The following is a 12,788-nucleotide window of genomic DNA, read 5'->3' as shown; positions in this document are numbered from 1 at the left end:
TGCTATTTGGATGAATAAAGCAAGTAAAAAGTGTGTTAGATAAAAATTCATTTCAATTCGCTAATCGGGCTAATATGAATCAGGTGAATCGAGTTCTGCTTTTGGAAACTGGGTTAAGAAGGGGTGCACCGTTCCTGGAGGTACTGCAATACCAGGTCAATGCGTGGAGTGGACAGAGCAAGCTCTTTTTCCATCTCCCTGTTCTAAAAATCCATTTAATATATGGTCCCCAGATAGGGGACGTATCAGATATTAAACTGATAAGAACAGATACTACACTTGATCTTAGCCAAAAGGCCGAGAAGCGATAACCAGAATTGGTTTGGGCCTCGAGTGGCACCCTGGCCTATGCCGGACACATCTTAGGGAGAGAGAGCGAGAGGGAGACAAACCCACGCCTACACAAGACATTTTGTCACCCAAGCCAACCCTTGAAAAGGCTGCTTTGCAGAGCAAAAACAAGAAGAATGGTGCGTTTTGCAGCCGCCGCCCACTGCAATGAATCTGAATAACTCCTCCTTTAGGGCGCAAGCAACTCCCCTCCCCCTTGCAGTCTTTCCAATTCACGATACAAAAAGACGGACAGGACAGGTTGCCTGACTTTCCGTCACTGCCACCCTTTGCCATCCTTACCCGTAGAAAGCCCTTTCATCATCCCCAAACCCTAATCTTTTCCCTTTCCTTCCCAGCCCCCAAACCCTGCCCTCTGTACCTTTCTCACCACCCGCTTCCCTTCTCCTGTCATCCCCCTACCACCCGGGAAAAAAAGAGATTGCCCCCTCCTTCCACTAGCCCACCCTCCCACCCAAAGAACAACTTCTTCTGCGCAGCTTGTTTTCTAGGCAGCAGCGCTATTGTGATGTCATCGGGGGGCATTGTGACAAGCCGCCAGTGTTCCGTCTCTTCATGTTGTGCACTGTTCAAACCGAAAATACATCAACAGGCAGGCTACAGAAAAGCTTACTAACAAAGGTTAGAGAGGGGCTTTCTCAGAGGGCTTTTTACAGTTTGTCTATTCCCAATTAGCCGGTTTAGTATACTTAATGAAAGTACTAATTCTTTCATAGGCCGCCCATTCTTAGTATTTGACGTTCAGGTAACAACAGGTAACTTTATTTGGAGTGGAAGCAGAGAGATAACACCAGATGCCAATTGTAGATCCTCTCACACCTGTGGTCACTGCAGCATCTGACTCCACTTTGTCCAAAAGGGATCTATTCCATTCAATTACACATGATCTAGATTAGACTGACAACAAGATACTGCACGGGACATAGCAGAGTTGGTGAAGTTGAGTGGTGATGAGTTTGCTATTTGGATGAATAAAGCAAGTAAAAAGTGTGTTAGATAAAAATTCATTTCAATTCGCTAATCGGGCTAATATGAATCAGGTGAATCGAGTTCTGCTTTTGGAAACTGGGTTAAGAAGGGGTGCACCGTTCCTGGAGGTACTGCAATACCAGGTCAATGCGTGGAGTGGACAGAGCAAGCTCTTTTTCCATCTCCCTGTTCTAAAAATCCATTTAATATATGGTCCCCAGATAGGGGACGTATCAGATATTAAACTGATAAGAACAGATACTACACTTGATCTTAGCCAAAAGGCCGAGAAGCGATAACCAGAATTGGTTTGGGCCTCGAGTGGCACCCTGGCCTATGCCGGACACATCTTAGGGAGAGAGAGCGAGAGGGAGACAAACCCACGCCTACACAAGACATTTTGTCACCCAAGCCAACCCTTGAAAAGGCTGCTTTGCAGAGCAAAAACAAGAAGAATGGTGCGTTTTGCAGCCGCCGCCCACTGCAATGAATCTGAATAACTCCTCCTTTAGGGCGCAAGCAACTCCCCTCCCCCTTGCAGTCTTTCCAATTCACGATACAAAAAGACGGACAGGACAGGTTGCCTGACTTTCCGTCACTGCCACCCTTTGCCATCCTTACCCGTAGAAAGCCCTTTCATCATCCCCAAACCCTAATCTTTTCCCTTTCCTTCCCAGCCCCCAAACCCTGCCCTCTGTACCTTTCTCACCACCCGCTTCCCTTCTCCTGTCATCCCCCTACCACCCGGGAAAAAAAGAGATTGCCCCCTCCTTCCACTAGCCCACCCTCCCACCCAAAGAACAACTTCTTCTGCGCAGCTTGTTTTCTAGGCAGCAGCGCTATTGTGATGTCATCGGGGGGCATTGTGACAAGCCGCCAGTGTTCCGTCTCTTCATGTTGTGCACTGTTCAAACCGAAAATACATCAACAGGCAGGCTACAGAAAAGCTTACTAACAAAGGTTAGAGAGGGGCTTTCTCAGAGGGCTTTTTACAGTTTGTCTATTCCCAATTAGCCGGTTTAGTATACTTAATGAAAGTACTAATTCTTTCATAGGCCGCCCATTCTTAGTATTTGACGTTCAGGTAACAACAGGTAACTTTATTTGGAGTGGAAGCAGAGAGATAACACCAGATGCCAATTGTAGATCCTCTCACACCTGTGGTCACTGCAGCATCTGACTCCACTTTGTCCAAAAGGGATCTATTCCATTCAATTACACATGATCTAGATTAGACTGACAACAAGATACTGCACGGGACATAGCAGAGTTGGTGAAGTTGAGTGGTGATGAGTTTGCTATTTGGATGAATAAAGCAAGTAAAAAGTGTGTTAGATAAAAATTCATTTCAATTCGCTAATCGGGCTAATATGAATCAGGTGAATCGAGTTCTGCTTTTGGAAACTGGGTTAAGAAGGGGTGCACCGTTCCTGGAGGTACTGCAATACCAGGTCAATGCGTGGAGTGGACAGAGCAAGCTCTTTTTCCATCTCCCTGTTCTAAAAATCCATTTAATATATGGTCCCCAGATAGGGGACGTATCAGATATTAAACTGATAAGAACAGATACTACACTTGATCTTAGCCAAAAGGCCGAGAAGCGATAACCAGAATTGGTTTGGGCCTCGAGTGGCACCCTGGCCTATGCCGGACACATCTTAGGGAGAGAGAGCGAGAGGGAGACAAACCCACGCCTACACAAGACATTTTGTCACCCAAGCCAACCCTTGAAAAGGCTGCTTTGCAGAGCAAAAACAAGAAGAATGGTGCGTTTTGCAGCCGCCGCCCACTGCAATGAATCTGAATAACTCCTCCTTTAGGGCGCAAGCAACTCCCCTCCCCCTTGCAGTCTTTCCAATTCACGATACAAAAAGACGGACAGGACAGGTTGCCTGACTTTCCGTCACTGCCACCCTTTGCCATCCTTACCCGTAGAAAGCCCTTTCATCATCCCCAAACCCTAATCTTTTCCCTTTCCTTCCCAGCCCCCAAACCCTGCCCTCTGTACCTTTCTCACCACCCGCTTCCCTTCTCCTGTCATCCCCCTACCACCCGGGAAAAAAAGAGATTGCCCCCTCCTTCCACTAGCGCACCCTCCCACCCAAAGAACAACTTCTTCTGCGCAGCTTGTTTTCTAGGCAGCAGCGCTATTGTGATGTCATCGGGGGGCATTGTGACAAGCCGCCAGTGTTCCGTCTCTTCATGTTGTGCACTGTTCAAACCGAAAATACATCAACAGGCAGGCTACAGAAAAGCTTACTAACAAAGGTTAGAGAGGGGCTTTCTCAGAGGGCTTTTTACAGTTTGTCTATTCCCAATTAGCCGGTTTAGTATACTTAATGAAAGTACTAATTCTTTCATAGGCCGCCCATTCTTAGTATTTGACGTTCAGGTAACAACAGGTAACTTTATTTGGAGTGGAAGCAGAGAGATAACACCAGATGCCAATTGTAGATCCTCTCACACCTGTGGTCACTGCAGCATCTGACTCCACTTTGTCCAAAAGGGATCTATTCCATTCAATTACACATGATCTAGATTAGACTGACAACAAGATACTGCACGGGACATAGCAGAGTTGGTGAAGTTGAGTGGTGATGAGTTTGCTATTTGGATGAATAAAGCAAGTAAAAAGTGTGTTAGATAAAAATTCATTTCAATTCGCTAATCGGGCTAATATGAATCAGGTGAATCGAGTTCTGCTTTTGGAAACTGGGTTAAGAAGGGGTGCACCGTTCCTGGAGGTACTGCAATACCAGGTCAATGCGTGGAGTGGACAGAGCAAGCTCTTTTTCCATCTCCCTGTTCTAAAAATCCATTTAATATATGGTCCCCAGATAGGGGACGTATCAGATATTAAACTGATAAGAACAGATTTTTTTTTTTTTTTTTTTTTTTTTTTTTGAAGGATGAGTTTGAAAATAATAAAGTGACCGCCTCTCGTTGCCCAGGTAACCGTCCGTCACAAGAGGGCTATGACATCCTACGATGCACACTCCCCCAAGGTCAGCAGTTGTGCAATACCCTGGCACCTTTCAGCACCAACCAAGGTAGTACCCTCCCAAACTACACTTGATCTTAGCCAAAAGGCCGAGAAGCGATAACCAGAATTGGTTTGGGCCTCGAGTGGCACCCTGGCCTATGCCGGACACATCTTAGGGAGAGAGAGCGAGAGGGAGACAAACCCACGCCTACACAAGACATTTTGTCACCCAAGCCAACCCTTGAAAAGGCTGCTTTGCAGAGCAAAAACAAGAAGAATGGTGCGTTTTGCAGCCGCCGCCCACTGCAATGAATCTGAATAACTCCTCCTTTAGGGCGCAAGCAACTCCCCTCCCCCTTGCAGTCTTTCCAATTCACGATACAAAAAGACGGACAGGACAGGTTGCCTGACTTTCCGTCACTGCCACCCTTTGCCATCCTTACCCGTAGAAAGCCCTTTCATCATCCCCAAACCCTAATCTTTTCCCTTTCCTTCCCAGCCCCCAAACCCTGCCCTCTGTACCTTTCTCACCACCCGCTTCCCTTCTCCTGTCATCCCCCTACCACCCGGGAAAAAAAGAGATTGCCCCCTCCTTCCACTAGCCCACCCTCCCACCCAAAGAACAACTTCTTCTGCGCAGCTTGTTTTCTAGGCAGCAGCGCTATTGTGATGTCATCGGGGGGCATTGTGACAAGCCGCCAGTGTTCCGTCTCTTCATGTTGTGCACTGTTCAAACCGAAAATACATCAACAGGCAGGCTACAGAAAAGCTTACTAACAAAGGTTAGAGAGGGGCTTTCTCAGAGGGCTTTTTACAGTTTGTCTATTCCCAATTAGCCGGTTTAGTATACTTAATGAAAGTACTAATTCTTTCATAGGCCGCCCATTCTTAGTATTTGACGTTCAGGTAACAACAGGTAACTTTATTTGGAGTGGAAGCAGAGAGATAACACCAGATGCCAATTGTAGATCCTCTCACACCTGTGGTCACTGCAGCATCTGACTCCACTTTGTCCAAAAGGGATCTACTCCATTCAATTACACATGATCTAGATTAGACTGACAACAAGATACTGCACGGGACATAGCAGAGTTGGTGAAGTTGAGTGGTGATGAGTTTGCTATTTGGATGAATAAAGCAAGTAAAAAGTGTGTTAGATAAAAATTCATTTCAATTCGCTAATCGGGCTAATATGAATCAGGTGAATCGAGTTCTGCTTTTGGAAACTGGGTTAAGAAGGGGTGCACCGTTCCTGGAGGTACTGCAATACCAGGTCAATGCGTGGAGTGGACAGAGCAAGCTCTTTTTCCATCTCCCTGTTCTAAAAATCCATTTAATATATGGTCCCCAGATAGGGGACGTATCAGATATTAAACTGATAAGAACAGATACTACACTTGATCTTAGCCAAAAGGCCGAGAAGCGATAACCAGAATTGGTTTGGGCCTCGAGTGGCACCCTGGCCTATGCCGGACACATCTTAGGGAGAGAGAGCGAGAGGGAGACAAACCCACGCCTACACAAGACATTTTGTCACCCAAGCCAACCCTTGAAAAGGCTGCTTTGCAGAGCAAAAACAAGAAGAATGGTGCGTTTTGCAGCCGCCGCCCACTGCAATGAATCTGAATAACTCCTCCTTTAGGGCGCAAGCAACTCCCCTCCCCCTTGCAGTCTTTCCAATTCACGATACAAAAAGACGGACAGGACAGGTTGCCTGACTTTCCGTCACTGCCACCCTTTGCCATCCTTACCCGTAGAAAGCCCTTTCATCATCCCCAAACCCTAATCTTTTCCCTTTCCTTCCCAGCCCCCAAACCCTGCCCTCTGTACCTTTCTCACCACCCGCTTCCCTTCTCCTGTCATCCCCCTACCACCCGGGAAAAAAAGAGATTGCCCCCTCCTTCCACTAGCCCACCCTCCCACCCAAAGAACAACTTCTTCTGCGCAGCTTGTTTTCTAGGCAGCAGCGCTATTGTGATGTCATCGGGGGGCATTGTGACAAGCCGCCAGTGTTCCGTCTCTTCATGTTGTGCACTGTTCAAACCGAAAATACATCAACAGGCAGGCTACAGAAAAGCTTACTAACAAAGGTTAGAGAGGGGCTTTCTCAGAGGGCTTTTTACAGTTTGTCTATTCCCAATTAGCCGGTTTAGTATACTTAATGAAAGTACTAATTCTTTCATAGGCCGCCCATTCTTAGTATTTGACGTTCAGGTAACAACAGGTAACTTTATTTGGAGTGGAAGCAGAGAGATAACACCAGATGCCAATTGTAGATCCTCTCACACCTGTGGTCACTGCAGCATCTGACTCCACTTTGTCCAAAAGGGATCTATTCCATTCAATTACACATGATCTAGATTAGACTGACAACAAGATACTGCACGGGACATAGCAGAGTTGGTGAAGTTGAGTGGTGATGAGTTTGCTATTTGGATGAATAAAGCAAGTAAAAAGTGTGTTAGATAAAAATTCATTTCAATTCGCTAATCGGGCTAATATGAATCAGGTGAATCGAGTTCTGCTTTTGGAAACTGGGTTAAGAAGGGGTGCACCGTTCCTGGAGGTACTGCAATACCAGGTCAATGCGTGGAGTGGACAGAGCAAGCTCTTTTTCCATCTCCCTGTTCTAAAAATCCATTTAATATATGGTCCCCAGATAGGGGACGTATCAGATATTAAACTGATAAGAACAGATACTACACTTGATCTTAGCCAAAAGGCCGAGAAGCGATAACCAGAATTGGTTTGGGCCTCGAGTGGCACCCTGGCCTATGCCGGACACATCTTAGGGAGAGAGAGCGAGAGGGAGACAAACCCACGCCTACACAAGACATTTTGTCACCCAAGCCAACCCTTGAAAAGGCTGCTTTGCAGAGCAAAAACAAGAAGAATGGTGCGTTTTGCAGCCGCCGCCCACTGCAATGAATCTGAATAACTCCTCCTTTAGGGCGCAAGCAACTCCCCTCCCCCTTGCAGTCTTTCCAATTCACGATACAAAAAGACGGACAGGACAGGTTGCCTGACTTTCCGTCACTGCCACCCTTTGCCATCCTTACCCGTAGAAAGCCCTTTCATCATCCCCAAACCCTAATCTTTTCCCTTTCCTTCCCAGCCCCCAAACCCTGCCCTCTGTACCTTTCTCACCACCCGCTTCCCTTCTCCTGTCATCCCCCTACCACCCGGGAAAAAAAGAGATTGCCCCCTCCTTCCACTAGCCCACCCTCCCACCCAAAGAACAACTTCTTCTGCGCAGCTTGTTTTCTAGGCAGCAGCGCTATTGTGATGTCATCGGGGGGCATTGTGACAAGCCGCCAGTGTTCCGTCTCTTCATGTTGTGCACTGTTCAAACCGAAAATACATCAACAGGCAGGCTACAGAAAAGCTTACTAACAAAGGTTAGAGAGGGGCTTTCTCAGAGGGCTTTTTACAGTTTGTCTATTCCCAATTAGCCGGTTTAGTATACTTAATGAAAGTACTAATTCTTTCATAGGCCGCCCATTCTTAGTATTTGACGTTCAGGTAACAACAGGTAACTTTATTTGGAGTGGAAGCAGAGAGATAACACCAGATGCCAATTGTAGATCCTCTCACACCTGTGGTCACTGCAGCATCTGACTCCACTTTGTCCAAAAGGGATCTATTCCATTCAATTACACATGATCTAGATTAGACTGACAACAAGATACTGCACGGGACATAGCAGAGTTGGTGAAGTTGAGTGGTGATGAGTTTGCTATTTGGATGAATAAAGCAAGTAAAAAGTGTGTTAGATAAAAATTCATTTCAATTCGCTAATCGGGCTAATATGAATCAGGTGAATCGAGTTCTGCTTTTGGAAACTGGGTTAAGAAGGGGTGCACCGTTCCTGGAGGCACTGCAATACCAGGTCAATGCGTGGAGTGGACAGAGCAAGCTCTTTTTCCATCTCCCTGTTCTAAAAATCCATTTAATATATGGTCCCCAGATAGGGGACGTATCAGATATTAAACTGATAAGAACAGATACTACACTTGATCTTAGCCAAAAGGCCGAGAAGCGATAACCAGAATTGGTTTGGGCCTCGAGTGGCACCCTGGCCTATGCCGGACACATCTTAGGGAGAGAGAGCGAGAGGGAGACAAACCCACGCCTACACAAGACATTTTGTCACCCAAGCCAACCCTTGAAAAGGCTGCTTTGCAGAGCAAAAACAAGAAGAATGGTGCGTTTTGCAGCCGCCGCCCACTGCAATGAATCTGAATAACTCCTCCTTTAGGGCGCAAGCAACTCCCCTCCCCCTTGCAGTCTTTCCAATTCACGATACAAAAAGACGGACAGGACAGGTTGCCTGACTTTCCGTCACTGCCACCCTTTGCCATCCTTACCCGTAGAAAGCCCTTTCATCATCCCCAAACCCTAATCTTTTCCCTTTCCTTCCCAGCCCCCAAACCCTGCCCTCTGTACCTTTCTCACCACCCGCTTCCCTTCTCCTGTCATCCCCCTACCACCCGGGAAAAAAAGAGATTGCCCCCTCCTTCCACTAGCCCACCCTCCCACCCAAAGAACAACTTCTTCTGCGCAGCTTGTTTTCTAGGCAGCAGCGCTATTGTGATGTCATCGGGGGGCATTGTGACAAGCCGCCAGTGTTCCGTCTCTTCATGTTGTGCACTGTTCAAACCGAAAATACATCAACAGGCAGGCTACAGAAAAGCTTACTAACAAAGGTTAGAGAGGGGCTTTCTCAGAGGGCTTTTTACAGTTTGTCTATTCCCAATTAGCCGGTTTAGTATACTTAATGAAAGTACTAATTCTTTCATAGGCCGCCCATTCTTAGTATTTGACGTTCAGGTAACAACAGGTAACTTTATTTGGAGTGGAAGCAGAGAGATAACACCAGATGCCAATTGTAGATCCTCTCACACCTGTGGTCACTGCAGCATCTGACTCCACTTTGTCCAAAAGGGATCTATTCCATTCAATTACACATGATCTAGATTAGACTGACAACAAGATACTGCACGGGACATAGCAGAGTTGGTGAAGTTGAGTGGTGATGAGTTTGCTATTTGGATGAATAAAGCAAGTAAAAAGTGTGTTAGATAAAAATTCATTTCAATTCGCTAATCGGGCTAATATGAATCAGGTGAATCGAGTTCTGCTTTTGGAAACTGGGTTAAGAAGGGGTGCACCGTTCCTGGAGGTACTGCAATACCAGGTCAATGCGTGGAGTGGACAGAGCAAGCTCTTTTTCCATCTCCCTGTTCTAAAAATCCATTTAATATATGGTCCCCAGATAGGGGACGTATCAGATATTAAACTGATAAGAACAGATACTACACTTGATCTTAGCCAAAAGGCCGAGAAGCGATAACCAGAATTGGTTTGGGCCTCGAGTGGCACCCTGGCCTATGCCGGACACATCTTAGGGAGAGAGAGCGAGAGGGAGACAAACCCACGCCTACACAAGACATTTTGTCACCCAAGCCAACCCTTGAAAAGGCTGCTTTGCAGAGCAAAAACAAGAAGAATGGTGCGTTTTGCAGCCGCCGCCCACTGCAATGAATCTGAATAACTCCTCCTTTAGGGCGCAAGCAACTCCCCTCCCCCTTGCAGTCTTTCCAATTCACGATACAAAAAGACGGACAGGACAGGTTGCCTGACTTTCCGTCACTGCCACCCTTTGCCATCCTTACCCGTAGAAAGCCCTTTCATCATCCCCAAACCCTAATCTTTTCCCTTTCCTTCCCAGCCCCCAAACCCTGCCCTCTGTACCTTTCTCACCACCCGCTTCCCTTCTCCTGTCATCCCCCTACCACCCGGGAAAAAAAGAGATTGCCCCCTCCTTCCACTAGCCCACCCTCCCACCCAAAGAACAACTTCTTCTGCGCAGCTTGTTTTCTAGGCAGCAGCGCTATTGTGATGTCATCGGGGGGCATTGTGACAAGCCGCCAGTGTTCCGTCTCTTCATGTTGTGCACTGTTCAAACCGAAAATACATCAACAGGCAGGCTACAGAAAAGCTTACTAACAAAGGTTAGAGAGGGGCTTTCTCAGAGGGCTTTTTACAGTTTGTCTATTCCCAATTAGCCGGTTTAGTATACTTAATGAAAGTACTAATTCTTTCATAGGCCGCCCATTCTTAGTATTTGACGTTCAGGTAACAACAGGTAACTTTATTTGGAGTGGAAGCAGAGAGATAACACCAGATGCCAATTGTAGATCCTCTCACACCTGTGGTCACTGCAGCATCTGACTCCACTTTGTCCAAAAGGGATCTATTCCATTCAATTACACATGATCTAGATTAGACTGACAACAAGATACTGCACGGGACATAGCAGAGTTGGTGAAGTTGAGTGGTGATGAGTTTGCTATTTGGATGAATAAAGCAAGTAAAAAGTGTGTTAGATAAAAATTCATTTCAATTCGCTAATCGGGCTAATATGAATCAGGTGAATCGAGTTCTGCTTTTGGAAACTGGGTTAAGAAGGGGTGCACCGTTCCTGGAGGTACTGCAATACCAGGTCAATGCGTGGAGTGGACAGAGCAAGCTCTTTTTCCATCTCCCTGTTCTAAAAATCCATTTAATATATGGTCCCCAGATAGGGGACGTATCAGATATTAAACTGATAAGAACAGATACTACACTTGATCTTAGCCAAAAGGCCGAGAAGCGATAACCAGAATTGGTTTGGGCCTCGAGTGGCACCCTGGCCTATGCCGGACACATCTTAGGGAGAGAGAGCGAGAGGGAGACAAACCCACGCCTACACAAGACATTTTGTCACCCAAGCCAACCCTTGAAAAGGCTGCTTTGCAGAGCAAAAACAAGAAGAATGGTGCGTTTTGCAGCCGCCGCCCACTGCAATGAATCTGAATAACTCCTCCTTTAGGGCGCAAGCAACTCCCCTCCCCCTTGCAGTCTTTCCAATTCACGATACAAAAAGACGGACAGGACAGGTTGCCTGACTTTCCGTCACTGCCACCCTTTGCCATCCTTACCCGTAGAAAGCCCTTTCATCATCCCCAAACCCTAATCTTTTCCCTTTCCTTCCCAGCCCCCAAACCCTGCCCTCTGTACCTTTCTCACCACCCGCTTCCCTTCTCCTGTCATCCCCCTACCACCCGGGAAAAAAAGAGATTGCCCCCTCCTTCCACTAGCCCACCCTCCCACCCAAAGAACAACTTCTTCTGCGCAGCTTGTTTTCTAGGCAGCAGCGCTATTGTGATGTCATCGGGGGGCATTGTGACAAGCCGCCAGTGTTCCGTCTCTTCATGTTGTGCACTGTTCAAACCGAAAATACATCAACAGGCAGGCTACAGAAAAGCTTACTAACAAAGGTTAGAGAGGGGCTTTCTCAGAGGGCTTTTTACAGTTTGTCTATTCCCAATTAGCCGGTTTAGTATACTTAATGAAAGTACTAATTCTTTCATAGGCCGCCCATTCTTAGTATTTGACGTTCAGGTAACAACAGGTAACTTTATTTGGAGTGGAAGCAGAGAGATAACACCAGATGCCAATTGTAGATCCTCTCACACCTGTGGTCACTGCAGCATCTGACTCCACTTTGTCCAAAAGGGATCTATTCCATTCAATTACACATGATCTAGATTAGACTGACAACAAGATACTGCACGGGACATAGCAGAGTTGGTGAAGTTGAGTGGTGATGAGTTTGCTATTTGGATGAATAAAGCAAGTAAAAAGTGTGTTAGATAAAAATTCATTTCAATTCGCTAATCGGGCTAATATGAATCAGGTGAATCGAGTTCTGCTTTTGGAAACTGGGTTAAGAAGGGGTGCACCGTTCCTGGAGGTACTGCAATACCAGGTCAATGCGTGGAGTGGACAGAGCAAGCTCTTTTTCCATCTCCCTGTTCTAAAAATCCATTTAATATATGGTCCCCAGATAGGGGACGTATCAGATATTAAACTGATAAGAACAGATACTACACTTGATCTTAGCCAAAAGGCCGAGAAGCGATAACCAGAATTGGTTTGGGCCTCGAGTGGCACCCTGGCCTATGCCGGACACATCTTAGGGAGAGAGAGCGAGAGGGAGACAAACCCACGCCTACACAAGACATTTTGTCACCCAAGCCAACCCTTGAAAAGGCTGCTTTGCAGAGCAAAAACAAGAAGAATGGTGCGTTTTGCAGCCGCCGCCCACTGCAATGAATCTGAATAACTCCTCCTTTAGGGCGCAAGCAACTCCCCTCCCCCTTGCAGTCTTTCCAATTCACGATACAAAAAGACGGACAGGACAGGTTGCCTGACTTTCCGTCACTGCCACCCTTTGCCATCCTTACCCGTAGAAAGCCCTTTCATCATCCCCAAACCCTAATCTTTTCCCTTTCCTTCCCAGCCCCCAAACCCTGCCCTCTGTACCTTTCTCACCACCCGCTTCCCTTCTCCTGTCATCCCCCTACCACCCGGGAAAAAAAGAGATTGCCCCCTCCTTCCACTAGCCCACCCTCCCACCCAAAGAACAACTTCTTCTGCG

At 46.8% G+C, this 12,788-nt stretch overlaps 9 non-coding genes and 1 pseudogene across 9 annotated transcripts; all 10 read right to left on the bottom strand.

Annotated features, from left to right (window-relative positions):
• Positions 1–118: 118 nt before the first annotated feature.
• Positions 119–309, bottom strand: LOC142277024 (U2 spliceosomal RNA). The gene has a single exon (XR_012740385.1). It is a non-coding gene; the product is annotated as a U2 spliceosomal RNA (small nuclear RNA).
• Positions 310–1,426: 1,117 nt separating this feature from the next.
• Positions 1,427–1,617, bottom strand: LOC142277022 (U2 spliceosomal RNA). The gene has a single exon (XR_012740384.1). It is a non-coding gene; the product is annotated as a U2 spliceosomal RNA (small nuclear RNA).
• A 1,117-nt stretch (positions 1,618–2,734) lies between these two features.
• LOC142277021 (U2 spliceosomal RNA) lies at positions 2,735–2,925 on the bottom strand. Its single transcript, XR_012740383.1, has one exon. It is a non-coding gene; the product is annotated as a U2 spliceosomal RNA (small nuclear RNA).
• A 1,117-nt stretch (positions 2,926–4,042) lies between these two features.
• On the bottom strand, positions 4,043–4,246 carry LOC142277011 (U2 spliceosomal RNA; annotated as a pseudogene).
• A 1,293-nt stretch (positions 4,247–5,539) lies between these two features.
• On the bottom strand, positions 5,540–5,730 carry LOC142277019 (U2 spliceosomal RNA). Its single transcript, XR_012740382.1, has one exon. It is a non-coding gene; the product is annotated as a U2 spliceosomal RNA (small nuclear RNA).
• A 1,117-nt stretch (positions 5,731–6,847) lies between these two features.
• On the bottom strand, positions 6,848–7,038 carry LOC142277007 (U2 spliceosomal RNA). The gene has a single exon (XR_012740380.1). It is a non-coding gene; the product is annotated as a U2 spliceosomal RNA (small nuclear RNA).
• Positions 7,039–8,155: 1,117 nt separating this feature from the next.
• LOC142276961 (U2 spliceosomal RNA) lies at positions 8,156–8,346 on the bottom strand. The gene has a single exon (XR_012740340.1). It is a non-coding gene; the product is annotated as a U2 spliceosomal RNA (small nuclear RNA).
• A 1,117-nt stretch (positions 8,347–9,463) lies between these two features.
• LOC142276995 (U2 spliceosomal RNA) lies at positions 9,464–9,654 on the bottom strand. Its single transcript, XR_012740369.1, has one exon. It is a non-coding gene; the product is annotated as a U2 spliceosomal RNA (small nuclear RNA).
• Positions 9,655–10,771: 1,117 nt separating this feature from the next.
• On the bottom strand, positions 10,772–10,962 carry LOC142276983 (U2 spliceosomal RNA). Its single transcript, XR_012740359.1, has one exon. It is a non-coding gene; the product is annotated as a U2 spliceosomal RNA (small nuclear RNA).
• Positions 10,963–12,079: 1,117 nt separating this feature from the next.
• On the bottom strand, positions 12,080–12,270 carry LOC142276971 (U2 spliceosomal RNA). The gene has a single exon (XR_012740349.1). It is a non-coding gene; the product is annotated as a U2 spliceosomal RNA (small nuclear RNA).
• Positions 12,271–12,788: the final 518 nt, after the last annotated feature.

Source organism: Anomaloglossus baeobatrachus, unplaced genomic scaffold, assembly GCF_048569485.1.
Source record: "Anomaloglossus baeobatrachus isolate aAnoBae1 unplaced genomic scaffold, aAnoBae1.hap1 Scaffold_404, whole genome shotgun sequence".
Lineage (NCBI taxonomy): Eukaryota > Metazoa > Chordata > Amphibia > Anura > Aromobatidae > Anomaloglossus > Anomaloglossus baeobatrachus.
This window is presented reverse-complemented; position numbering and strand designations above follow the sequence as displayed.